Here is a 13,541-nt window from a genome sequence, read left to right as displayed (position 1 = left end):
TTTGCGCCAACTCCAAAGTTTGCAAGGGAAAGCGAACTTTTTACGCCGATTCATTCCAAACTACGCCGAGGTCACCAAGGGTTTTACACGATTGTTGAAACAGAACGCTCAATTCTCTTTGGATGAGATTGTCCAACAATCTTTTGATGCTCTTAAACACGCGTTGACCCATGCACCGTTGTTGCATCCTCCCAACTACAACCAGGACTACTTCTTATACCTCGCCGCCTCGCATTTCACCATTGGAATGGTGTTAGTTCAGGAAGACGAATTCAGAACGGAACATGTGATATATTATCTTAGTAGGACGTTAAATCCCACCGAGCTAAAATATTCGCATGTGGAGAAATTGGCCCTGGCAGCCGTTCAAGCTGTCCAGCGTTTTCGTCACTACATTCTTCTCCGTAAGACTACAGTTATTTCGGATTGCAACCCTATGATTTATATTTTGACGAGACAACTGCTAGGGGGCAAGTACTCTAAATGGATCGTGATCCTGCAAGAGTTCGATTTGGAGTTCGAAAAGTCCAATTCTAAGAAATCCTTGGTTTTTGCGGAATTAATGTGTGACTTCCCGCGTGCTGACACAGAGACTGTGGCAGAGGAGTCCATTACAGACGAATATTTGTTTCTTATCAGTACTTTAGATCTGTGGTATGGGGATATAATCATCTATCTCTAGAACCAAACCTTTCGGCCTGAAGCTTCAAAGTCGGAGCGTTGGAAAATTCGGTTTCAATCCCAGCAATACAGAATTATTGGAGATACACTTTATCGCCGGGGGGCAGACTTAGTTTTTCGACGTTGTTTAACTCACGAAGAGGCTGAGAAGGTTTTGAATGACTGTCACTCTGGAGCGTGTGGCGGTCATATGTCTGGGTATGCCACAACTCAGAAGGTGTTGCGTGCTGGCTATTTCTGGCCGTCCATGTTTAAAGATTGTATAATTGCGGTCCGAAAATTCCACAACTGTCAAGTATTTGATCGCAAGATGCGCGCACCGCCTGCTCCTCTCCACCCTATAATTGTCCTTGGACCATTCGCCAAATGGGGTATCGATTTTATTACTTGTAACCCTCACTTGGCCGGGGGGCATGCGTATATCATCCTCGCGGTTGATTATTTTACTAAATGGGCCGAGGCGATGCCTACATTTGACGCAAGCGGCAAAACAGCTGCATTTTTCATATTCAATCACATTATAACTAGGTTTGGTGTCCCGCAAGCGATCATCACTGACCATGGGAGCCATTTTCGAAACATCATGATGACTGAGCTTACAAGCCAGCTTAGTTTGCGCCACGACAACTCTACACCTTATTATCTGCAAGCCAACGGTTTGGTTGAGTCTATCAACAAAGTTCTGGTTATCATGATCCGACGAACCATTGGTATTCATCGGTCGAATTGGCACAACATGTTATTTTCAGCGCTATGGGCATACCGAACCTCAGTGAAAACTTCAACAGGGTTCACTCCTTTCCAGCTAGTTTATGGCTTGGAAGCTGTGTTACCCATTGAATGCGAAATCCCATCACTTCAAATGGCTGTCGAATTACTTCCAGCTACTTCCGAAGAGGAGGAGCGTTTATTATACTTAGCTAAATTAGATGAGACTCGACGTGACGCTGCATTGGCAATTGAGACTCACGCGAAGCGAATGAAAGCTCAGTATGATAGAAATGTGACCCCTCGAAGTTTTTCGGAGGGAGACCTAGTGCTATTATATGATCAAGCTAACGATAAGCTAGGTGCTGGAAAATTCGTTCCTATGTGGCATGGACCCTACATTGTAAAGCGAAAGCTAGCAAAAGGGGCCTATGAGTTAGTAGATTTTGATGGGGACTCTTTGGGTAAACCCAGAAATGGACTTTACCTAAAGAGGTATTATGCTTAAATGGTGGGAATGGAGAATTTTTAGTTAGGTTAGGTTTTCTTTCTAGCTAGTGTGTTTTGTTAAGTTTAGATGGTGTGCTTAGCTTAGAAAGTGTGCTTTTCGTCGTTATTCTGGCTTATCTTGGTTTTACTCTTGATATTGCAGATGTCGACGCCTCTCCAAACATACATTGGATTTGCTGATGGTGCTTGTCGTAGTACATGGAATATCTCTTCCACAGCTTGGGTTATCTATTCGCTCTCTGACGAGTTAGTTTCTATGCATGGGGTAAGCCTCGGTCAAACAACGAACAACATTGCAGAATACAGTGCAGTGGTTGAATTATTGTCTGAATCTATTTCATTTGGAATTCGACGTTTGATAGTGAGGTTAGATTCTGAACTCGTTGTATTACAGCTTAATAGAGTATATGCCATTAGAAATCCTGTGTTGTTAAGATTGTTTTTGAGGGTGCGTCTCTTGGAACGTGAATTTGATTACATTGAATATCAGCATATTCCAAGATCTCTAAATACATTAGCAGATGCAATTGCTTCTCGAATGTTAGACAGACATTTGCGATAATCATGCAAGTAAATTTAAAAACATTTCATCACATATGTTAAACAAGATAAGCTGGTAATAATGATATATATATATAGATAGGAGTGTGTAAAAAAATATACATCGTCTTCGATCATAGGTTTAAAACACCTTATGATCAGCAAAAGGATAAGTACAAAAAGTCAAAATGTCACATGTGACTACAAAAGGTGACCACCCAGTCACTGGTGATGATCTCTGTAAGACACTACTGCTCGGGCCACCTTACATAAAAACCTCCTAATAGGCCCCGGGACCGCGACCACATGGCGCTGCAGTCTGATAGGAATGTCATCTATGGTCGTCTCAGGTATGTCCACTGTCAGATGCTCTAGATCATGCTCCAACTCAACTAGCATCTCTGCGGCCGTATCCTGTGGGGCCGGTGGCGGTGGAGGTGGGTGTCTCCTCTCAAAAGCCCGGAGGTTGGCTGGACGCCTTGGGCCTACATCTGCATTTTGAACATTTTTACTGTCAGTTTGAGGCGATATATATAAAAAACAAAAAAAAAAATACATAACTTAAAAACTTGTGAAAAATAAAGTACCTCTGTCATCCCATTGTTCTCCCTGTGGAAGAACCATGTCCGGATCATTCTGAAAATCTACTTCGGCATACGGGAAGTCCTGGATCGAAAAAACCTGGTCCTCTAAGCAGTGAAAATAACTATCAGAGAATCGAACAATCACCGCGCCCTCATCAGGATGTCGGGCCATCACCGTAACCCATCGTATAAGCTTTGGCTCCCGAGGACCCAAGATATCAACAGTGAGATGCTGAGGGATCAGCATCGGAACTCTCTCTAAGGCAAAGCTCACAACTAGAGGCCCATATCCAAAGGTCTTTAGTCGTCCATTCTTTGCCCTAGTGAGTTGGCCCTTCATATTGGCCGACACAGCATCGCACCAGTTGAAGATGGTGCCTCGGAAACAGTCAATTGCCATCCGCATTTGGGACCCAGTAGCAATATGTAAAGTGGCTGAGCCGCAAATCCTGGTAACAGTGAAAGCTATGACCATGAGTTCACGCCGAGAGATGTATTTGATCTCTATGCCTTTCGCATGGTGTTGATTGGGTATGCACCAATCTGCCCGGAGACTATCCAGGGATTGACCACCCGGCCTAGTCCTGGCTAGATTGAGTTGCTCACCCCTATTCGGCAAGCTAGTGAGAAAGTAGATGTCGGAGGGCTCTATCTCGAGCTGGTGCTCTCCGATGTAAAAGAATTGCTCATTAACGTTCCATCTCTCAACCAGCCACTCCAAGAATCTCACCTGAGCCCTCATGCCAGGTATGGCCCAGTATTTGTATAATCCACATGCTCTTAGGGCATCGATGGAAGGTTGGTGACCAATTGCAGCTTCATCAACCTCCTCGTGCTCTCTTTCTCTCCAATCCAGCATGGTAAGTGCCCTACATACCAACAAATGGACATTAGAATTAATTTTAGGAAATTTGAATGGTTGATTTTGGAGTTTGGGGTTTCGAATTCCGCCTTTTACGGAGGACGCACCCCACGTTTGGCACACAGAGCGCCGGGACGCAGGTGGCCTGAAGGTAGGCTGCGTCCCCCGACCTTTTTCCTGTGTAGGAAAAAGTCGAGGGACGCAACCCACCCTTTAGGGCACCTGCGTACCCCGCGGAGTGGTTTTCAAAACCTAAAACCCCCCAAAAATCAAAACTGGAACCTAAAATGAAATTTTAATCGGATGAAATTGACAAGGAGGATGTTGTGAAATACCTGGAAGAGACGGTGTTCGATTCTGACGGTCGGATTCTCCGCAGCGACCACGGGAAGTTTCTTGCCAAAAGCCCTTTGTTCAACCTCAACAGTAAAATGGTAAAAATGACATGGTAAAAAGTCTTTTTATAGGTTTTTTGGATGAATGAATGCTAGGTTTGTTCATTTTTCACCATGGAAGGATATTTTTCAATGTATTTTTGCCTATCTTAAACAAGCATGAGTAATGTGTTGTTTTTGTGCAGGACAAAGGGATTTAGAGGGAAAATTGTCATTTTTCACGAACAAAAATATCAGAGTCATCTTTTAAGCCCTTTTCTGACTCCTAAAATATGAAAAGATTGCCGAGCGTTTCTTTTACACTCGTTAAAACATAATTAAAAGACGGTCCCCTTATAGCCCTTTTCTGACCGTAAAATCAGGAAAAGATTGTCGGGTTTTTGTCGTTTCAAACTCGATACTGGAAATAAAACGATGTGTCCTTGATGGCTTTTTACTTTTCAGGTCAGTGGCACTAAACATGAAAGTACTCCTTGGTCGCAAGATCAAGCGGTTCCCCCAGGTATTATTTTATACTTTTTCGGGCTTGAGGGACACAAACTTACGAAAAAGTTCACAGTGGAGTCTCCTTTAGTTTTTTCAGACTCTCTAAAATTGAAAAACGCCGAGTTTCTCCTATACTGGGCTCGTTAAAATTCCACAGTAAAGGACCTGTTCAATTACAAACAGGAACGAACCACTCCTTCCTAGGGTTCGAATCAAAACTAGGTTGGACTCATCCGAAGGATGAGCTTATAATCAAGCATATGTTATCCTCCTCAAGCTTGTTAAAAATAAAGAGGTACTTGCCAGAAATGGTGGGGGAAAAAGAGAAGAATGAGCCCATTTGTTATCCTTTATCTCAGAAGAAACCTTACTACCACTCTTGAACACGACACTTTTCATTCACCTGGGTTGGGAAGTCCTTTGCCTCATAGTTGATCAAACCACATTGAAAGTCTTCAACCGGGTTCCGGGGATTAACTTGAGTCACTCGTTACCAAGCCATCTGTTGTGTCGTTATGTGTTCAAGAGGTCTGAAAACAAAACTTTCATCTGCAAAATACTTGTCATCCATTTTTACCATCCCTGAGTCAGTCCTTACACCAACATTTTCTTCAACTCGAACTATGATTTCGTGTTGTGGGCTTGCCTACAACGGGTCGCTTTCTATCGACATCAGCACATTATCTAGAAAGATGACTTAGAAATCGTCAGTACCTTGAAGTCTGCATGCATCAATGGCAGGTTTCTCGCCTTTGACGTCTGTTTACATCATTGACTTTCGATCAAGGGATTCCGTGAAATGTTCGACATCAACTCATTCATTCACATCTCATGGATTGTACTGGGTAATTTGAGAACCATTGACATTACTGGTGGTTTCTCTCACACTTGTTAACAGTTTACATCATCGACTGGTAATCAAGTGGTTTCTACCATGCTCGACATCGACTCATTTATTCGCATGACTAGAATCGTACCAATTTGGGAAGCGGAAATGAAGACCCTGGATCTAGTTTCCACCATCTAGGCTGCGAGGAATTTTGTATTCATTATATAGTAGACCAATCATAAACAGATGGCTGCGCCCATACTGTGTCTACAAAAGTCTATGATTATGATGTACTGCAAGATCATTCCTGTATCAGAGTAGTTAGTCTGTTAGTTAAAGTTTTGATCTGAGTATGGGAATTCCTACCTCAGTGATGATATAATCTTATACATGTATTTTGTGTTGAAAATTGCAGGTTCTGACCAGGCTCTCCACGAGATAATCCTTGAAATGATAAAGCGCTTCACCCTTCCTAGATCTTACAAAACCCTAATCTACTATAGGCTTCGCACTTTAGGGGGCAATATGTTACACTAAAAAATGTCACCATGTTTATATATAGTTAGTATGGCTCTATCAACAGTCATGCTATCCTCCTGGGCAAGTCTTGTGCCTCTGCTTGTCATGTCAAACTCCAAAAAGAGAGAAAGTCTTTGTAAATGTGTTTATCTCTGGGTACGCAGGTTCTCTCAGCCTTGCCTGCGGGGACGCACCCAATGTTCACAAAAGTTGCGTCCTTGGACGCTCTGTATGTAAAGGGGCAGGTGCGTCCTCCTGTAAAGGTCAAAATGCGCAAGTTTCATCTTTAAAAAGTTACTTGTGGTCATTTCTAGAGCATTCTAGAAGGTTGTTCGACGTGTATTGAGCGCCTCCAGATGGTTCATGTATCCCTATGAAGGAGGAACTTATCCCATCAATAAGGGAGCTATCCCATCCAAAGAGGGGATTATCCCATTGATGGTGGACCTGATTAACTTCCTCTTGAGCACTATAAATACAGGCATTGGGCCAGAAGGAGGGGAGGTTGAAAGTTATACATTTCTATGGGTAGATGCTGCTGGAATTAGGACTCCCATTTAGAAGCTTGTGAGGAGAGATTACCATCTTTGCTTGTTCTATTTGGAAGTGGGTGAGCTTTGTCAAAGTAAAGGAAAACTCTTGATGGACCCTGGGAGGGACTTGCACAACACCAAGTCTCAGGTTGTATTTGTTCCTTTTGTTACCTATTAATGCAAATGAGTCCATTCTTCTCAATAACTTGTTATTTATGAGTTGTTTCATGTACTCCTTGGTCTATGTGTTAAATATGTTTTATTCTATGAGATTATCAAGTGCTATTTAATCATTTGATTGTTAGTGTATGCAGGTTTCAAAGTGAAGGAGGAGCTCATCCGGATCGGTGGAGCTGGACTGCTACAACAGCGTTGGATTACAAGTAGGATCTAAACACTTGATTTCTTATATAGTAAATGCATGTTTAGAGAAGGATAGCTCTCGTTTGTCTTGTTTGTCACTAGAGAGTCTTAGGCTCCTAGGGAGGTTGGTTGTGTCCGCACAAACGACTCTTTCCACCTGACACCAGTCTGATCCAAATTGGATTCTCCAAGAAAGAGTTATGCACAATCTCCCAAGATGACTTGATTATAGACCTTTCTAGAAGAGCGAAGTTGTATGAAGTGCCACGTGTCACTGTTTCAACCTTTGGCACTAAAAAATATACACAAGAAACTAAAGTCTGTCCTCTTTCTGTACCTTCTTACAAAATTTCAATCCGATGCTCAGAGAGAAAGTTATGATGATTTTCCCCAAGTCACCAGTTTGGAATGTAATTTAGGAGTCTGCAAAAAGACCAACTTCCTCATATCATATCTCCGCAAATATGGCGCGAAAAGCTCTGAAATTCAGACCTGAGGTTTAGTGCGATTTCTTATCAAATTGGTTTTTTTTTCACTTTTGAAATGTCACAGAAAAGAAGCTGTAGCGAAAATTCCATGATTACCTATTTGGAGCAGCGAAACCCTAGAATCCAAAGCTCTGATACCAAATGTTATGAAACCAGCTCAAGAAAAGATAGAAAAGATAGTTCAACACCTTAGAATTTAGCCTCTTCGAGGGGGAAACCTCCTTTACATTACATAAATGAACAATTCTTGGATGATACAAATGAAAAGACCTCCTTTCCATATATAGGAGTCTAAGGGGTCATAACATAATCAGAGCCGACATAACAATAATAATGTAAGGGCACAATAATAACAATAGTGGGCTTCTATGGGGCACAATAGTAACAATATGGGCACTACATGGGTACATCAATATAATAAGTGGGTTGTACTAATAACAATAAGGGGTTACACTAGTAGTATAGGGGCCTAAGACATTGAATCCCCATTTAGAGTGCTCAGAGAAGAGGAAGATAGTTGTACAGGCTAAAATAGCTAGGTTGTGTGTTGACTACCGTAGAGCACTTACAGGGAAGGAGAAGTAGGTGGAACAACACTGAATTTGCATAAGCAATGGGAGGAGCAGCAATACGGCACGAGACAGGGTCCACAGAATCCTTGGAGGAATTCCCAGAAGCATGTCAGATTTTCAAGGATGCAGGCTGGTTCGAATTCTTCCAGAGGTTGGAAGGATCAGACAGTGGTGTTGCCATGGAATTTGCAAAGAATCTGGAGAGAAACCAGGTAGAGTTAGGAAGGTTGAAGATGGAGGTCATGGAAGAGGTGTTTGCTAGAGTAACAAGATTTGAAGCGGAAGGGAAGAGATGGTTCAACAGGAAGGTCAATGACCCCTCACTAAAAGGGGATTTCCTCCAAGAAGAAGAGTCACTGGTAAAGAAAGGAAGGGGAATTGATAGACTGTCACTCCCCCAGCCATGGGCGGATGTTTCCGTCTATCTCATCATGTACATTACTTGTGAGGGGAGGGCAATAATTATGCTTAATTATCATTTTCCATTGTTGAACCACCTCCAGCATCAGCAACTAATCAACCTTTCTTATTTCTTGTTGGGAAACATTAGGCACATGGTTGAGGTTGTGAAAACAGTTGTGCATCCAGAAACATGTGTTACCAACCATGGCCTTATCAAACTCATTGTGCTGGACGCTTGGAGCTGACAGGGCAAGAATTGGGAAGAATTCTTGTGGAAAAGGCCCAGGACCACCCATAGAAGGGAAACCGAGACATCTGAGGAAGCTCCAGAGGTGACAAAGGAGCAACCCCAGTGCTCAAAAGTAAGGGTTAGTAAGAGGGCGATTGATAAACAAATTGGTGACAGGAGGCTGAAGTAGATGATAAGGGTTAGCGGGCACCCAGAGTCCCCATCCATGTCAAGAAAGAACAAAGAATCAGCAAAGCAAAAGGATGAGGAGTAGGGTTAGCCATAGGAACCTTCTTCACTTGGTAAGAGCGAAACCCAATCCTTGCTGTCAAAAATTGAAATTCTAGAGGAAGAAATTATAGAATTGAGGGAACAACTAGAAGAAGGAAAGGCAGAGCCAAGATCCCTAGGGTTAGATACCTTGGCAGAGGATGTAGACAGGGCCAAAAGGGGAGATGTCCCGGGCACTGTGTGCGTAGCCTGTGCTGAGAAGTTGGTGGCATCAGGATTCAAAGTCTGTGCACCAGACACCACCTTGAGGGAGACTCAAACTAAAATCTGGGAAGTTGTTACACTAGAACCTGTCGAGGACGTTGTTGTTACACAAGAACCAGAAACCAAGATGGCACAATCCACAAAAAGTGATCGGGTAATGGATACATAGGAGCCCTTAGCTGACACTGCTATTTCATCAGAACTAGCAGTGGAGGAGGAAGTCATCCAAGGGAAGGAAGGTAAAGATAACATCCATGAGCCTACGGTCAACACTACTGCCACACAAGAACCAGTAGTGATGACAAAAGTCGATCCAGAGAAAAACGATGTACAAAAGTCTGTGGATAATACTACTGCTAAACAAGAACCAGTAGTGAAAATGGAAGCTGACAAGCAAGATAAAGAAATTGTGACAAAATCCATTAACGAAGCTGTTGTTACACAAGAACCAACAGCTGAGGTGGAATAATTTCGTCCTCATGAGGTTGTTACACCCTCAATTGATAGTGCATGCAGAAGAACACCGGGTCTGATGAAGGATGGTGTTATGAGAGATTGTTGTTATTGCCAGAGCTGCAAAAGTGGAAGTAGCTGGCTCTCTCTCTACAGGAAAGAGTGATCTCACTCAAAGTGCATAAAAGAATGATTAATTACCTGAGATAAAAATGGCTAAAAGAAGAATGGGAAAGAGAAGAGGAGGCATGGAAGCACAAGGAAGTTATAAAGAATAAGTATGAACAGTTGTATCAGCTGCATCGATAGGTCTCAGACCTGATGAATGATAAGACCAAACTCCGTGACCTTGCTCTAAACCTGCTAGCATGTAGGCAGAAGTCCCTGTCATACCCAGTGTTCCTTTCGGAATGTTATTACTTATTTCAATTAAAGGTAGTTTTTGAGAATAGGTCCTATTTGGGTTCTTCGACCCGTTCTTTTTTGGAAAATTTTCGCTCTTGTGACTTTGATGACCAAAGCTTGTTGTGTGAGATGTTCTTGCACAATATCATGTGTGAATATGTTAGCATGAAGATGGTGGCGAGTGTCCTCTCCTACATGGGGGACCTGCAGTTGCGGGCCTTCCTTTCATTCATGAGGAATCAAATTGAGTGGCACCTGGCCAAGCAAACAACAGAATCCATTGAGGAGAGAACAACATTATGGGTCAGGGATGAACTAGGAATGGCTTACCAACTCCGACGAGAGTTTAAACTATTCCTGAGCACTCCAGAAATTAGAGAACAATTAGCCATCTACAGGAAAAGGATCATGAGGATCTACCTCAACCTGTTTACAAATATGAAAAGCCGAGCACTAGTTGGATGTCTCAAGCGCACTGAGGCTTGTAGCGTGGAGTTACAGGAAGGGGACCCCTTTGAGTACAAGAACTTCATGGCTGTTGTTACATGGGTGCCGGAATATGCTCAGATTGTGCAGACACTGGGGGCATTCTGGATTGGCCTCAGGTTCAAATTTCCTTTGATATGGTTGCCATTGGATGAGTATCAGCCTGATTACCACTTATGTGACTATGAAGAGGAATCTTGGCCACGTCAGTTGATGGCCATTCAAGGATTCAGAGCTCCAGGTGACGATACTGCTGGTGCCTACAATTTATAGACCTACATCGGGGGTATAGTAGAAGGAACTGAGATTCTGCATGGGGACATGCAGTTGCTTCAATCGGGGGGAGATGTTGGGTGTGGTTTTTTACCTATTTTCTGCACATTCTTTCCCCAGTTTTGACATTTCCGTCCTCCAGGCCTATGAATTTACATGATCAAATTCCCTATTTTCTTTTGACCTATTCTACCGTCATGTTACTTTGTTGTATTTTACTGAATAATACGAGGCTTTATTCCTTTTTGTGGCTAAATAGGAGAATATTGAAGAATTATTTTGGGAAGCTCTTCTTTTCAGGTGATGGCTCGCAAGAAAAAAGCTATGAAGTAGACAAGCAGCATGGATTAACTATAGAAAAGGGTAGAACAGTTTGTTGTTACAACCTAGATACTGTTACAAGTTTTTGTTACACATTGGATGCTGTTACACCACACGTCGATATAAGAATCCGTCATCACACCAAAAGTGTTGTCGCCAGTGATGCCGCATCATTTTGAGCCACCATTCACTTGATGTTGTTGTGCCGAAGCTGGAAAATGTGGGTACTATTCCACATAATAGCTATCGCCAGTAGGGATTGTTTATTTTTGAAGCAACAAGACTCAAGTAGTTGCAATCATAATTGATGTATATTTGTATTTAGCAATAGTTTGTAACTACTTTTATTTTTGATCAGCATGAGAATCGTGAGATTCTCATGACTGATCTGTTTCTAATTTTGGGTTGTAATAACTATAAAAGAACTCGATTTTTCATGTACAAGGACACGACTTATAGAAGATTACTGTTACTTTTCTTCTATAATTATGAGTTTATTTTTAATATCAATTAGCATGGTGATGGTGTTACTGTTCTTCACCTAATTCTTTAATCACTTTTGTGTTATTCCTGCACCCTGCTGAGGAGGAAGGGCCCTCCTCTTTGGCAGAGATTGTAGTGATAGAGGTAGTGTACATTTTAGTTTAGTTAAATGATGTATGGTTTCTCATTGTCGTTGTTATACAAATTGTGGATCATTACATTTGATGTTGTTTCCATTTATATTATGTTGTTACACTGACTTAATCAACAGAATGGTAGTAACCAGCTAGAGTAGATATTAGTTCTTGTGTGGTGTGCCTTTACTTTGATAGCTACAAGTTGTGATTTAATTATGTAGAGTGTTTTTATGTCTACACACATGGTTTGATTCAGCAATTTAGATTAGCGACATCCTTTACAATTTGCTACATTTTCTTATTCTTGGCTAGAGTGTATCGGCATAGATAGTGAAAAATCCATTGAAACAGTGAGACCTACCCTGTGTTGGCAATTAAATGTTGCTGTCTCGGTCAATTAAGATTTATTAAAACAACACTACACTAAAGCTCTGATAGGATGTTTTAAAATATATAACATCTTGAACTGCCTATGGTATCTCCAAGTCAACCATTAAAAATAAAGGCTTGTACAATCCTCTTCCTACTCCTGGCCGGCCTTGGTAATCCATGTCCATGGACTATATGTCTGGCCTTCCTTCTATCAATCATAGTAATGATTGTGTATTTGTGGTTGTTGATAGATTTTCTAAAATGGCCATTTTGGTTGTCTGTATGAAGAATATCACAATAGAAGCCATTGCCAAACTCTTCTTCGAACGAGTGTGGGTACATTTTGAGATCCCACAAACCATTATATTGTATCGTGATAGCAAGTTCCTAAGAAAATTCAAGTCGATCCTATGGTTAGTTTTGGACACCAAGCTCACCAAGTCAACTACATTCCACCCACAGACTGATGGCTAGACAAAGGTCATCATGGGGATGATAATGCACACACTATGCATGTAAAACTATAAGCATCCATGAGCATGGAATGAGAGACTTCCCTATGTCCAACATTACTACAACAAAGTTTTCCATAGCTTGACTGATCACAACCCCTTTGAGGTGGGCTTGGGATTTCAATCATTGTGTCCCATTAATTTTGTAATGCCTCTTGCAACTACACATACATAATATACACATTTTCAATCCAAATATGATAAGTCCATAAATTTTATTGAACGTATTCAACACATCTACCAGATGGTTTAAGATATCCCGAATAAAGCGAATAATAAGTACAAACAACATCATGTTCAACATTAGGTGCCACATAATTTTTAAGTGGGGGACAAGGTTTTGTTGCATTTGCAAAAGGAACGCCTTGTTAGAGCCCATAAAAAGCTTCGAACACTCCAATATGGTCCTTACACCATCACCAAGGATGTGGGTGACAAAGATTTTTAGCTAAGTATCCCCCCATTCCTTGGCCTGCACCCAATATTCAATGCAGACCACTTTTGGCCATACTTTCCACCATTATTAGACACATCAAACATTGTTGAGTAGCTGACACCAATAGAGCTTAACCCAAATTCTATTGAACATGCCACAACTGATCAGATCATGGACACAGATCAAGAATACTTGCCAACAGAGGATCCAAATATATCGGGTTGTGAAAGTCGGCAACTCCTACACCAAGGCAATTGGCTCACTAGAGACCAAGTTCAGCAGAAGTTTCCCATATCGTGGAGGCACTTAACGCAACGGGGACCACTTCTTCCTATGGGTGGAGCATTGGTATAGGTAAATATTGGTAGCCACCATCCTATTCCACTTGGACCCTAACATTGTTTTCTATTAATTTTCTATTTTTAGCATAATTTCCTATTTCAAAAATTTTCTATTTTTGGCAATTT

Source organism: Pinus tabuliformis, chromosome 7 (assembly GCF_031772625.1).
Source record: "Pinus tabuliformis cultivar Carrire ecotype Pingquan chromosome 7, CPIR1, whole genome shotgun sequence".
In the NCBI taxonomy this organism is placed as follows: domain Eukaryota; kingdom Viridiplantae; phylum Streptophyta; class Pinopsida; order Pinales; family Pinaceae; genus Pinus; species Pinus tabuliformis.
The sequence above is the reverse complement of the archived record's forward strand: the minus strand, read 5'-3'. Positions refer to the sequence as shown.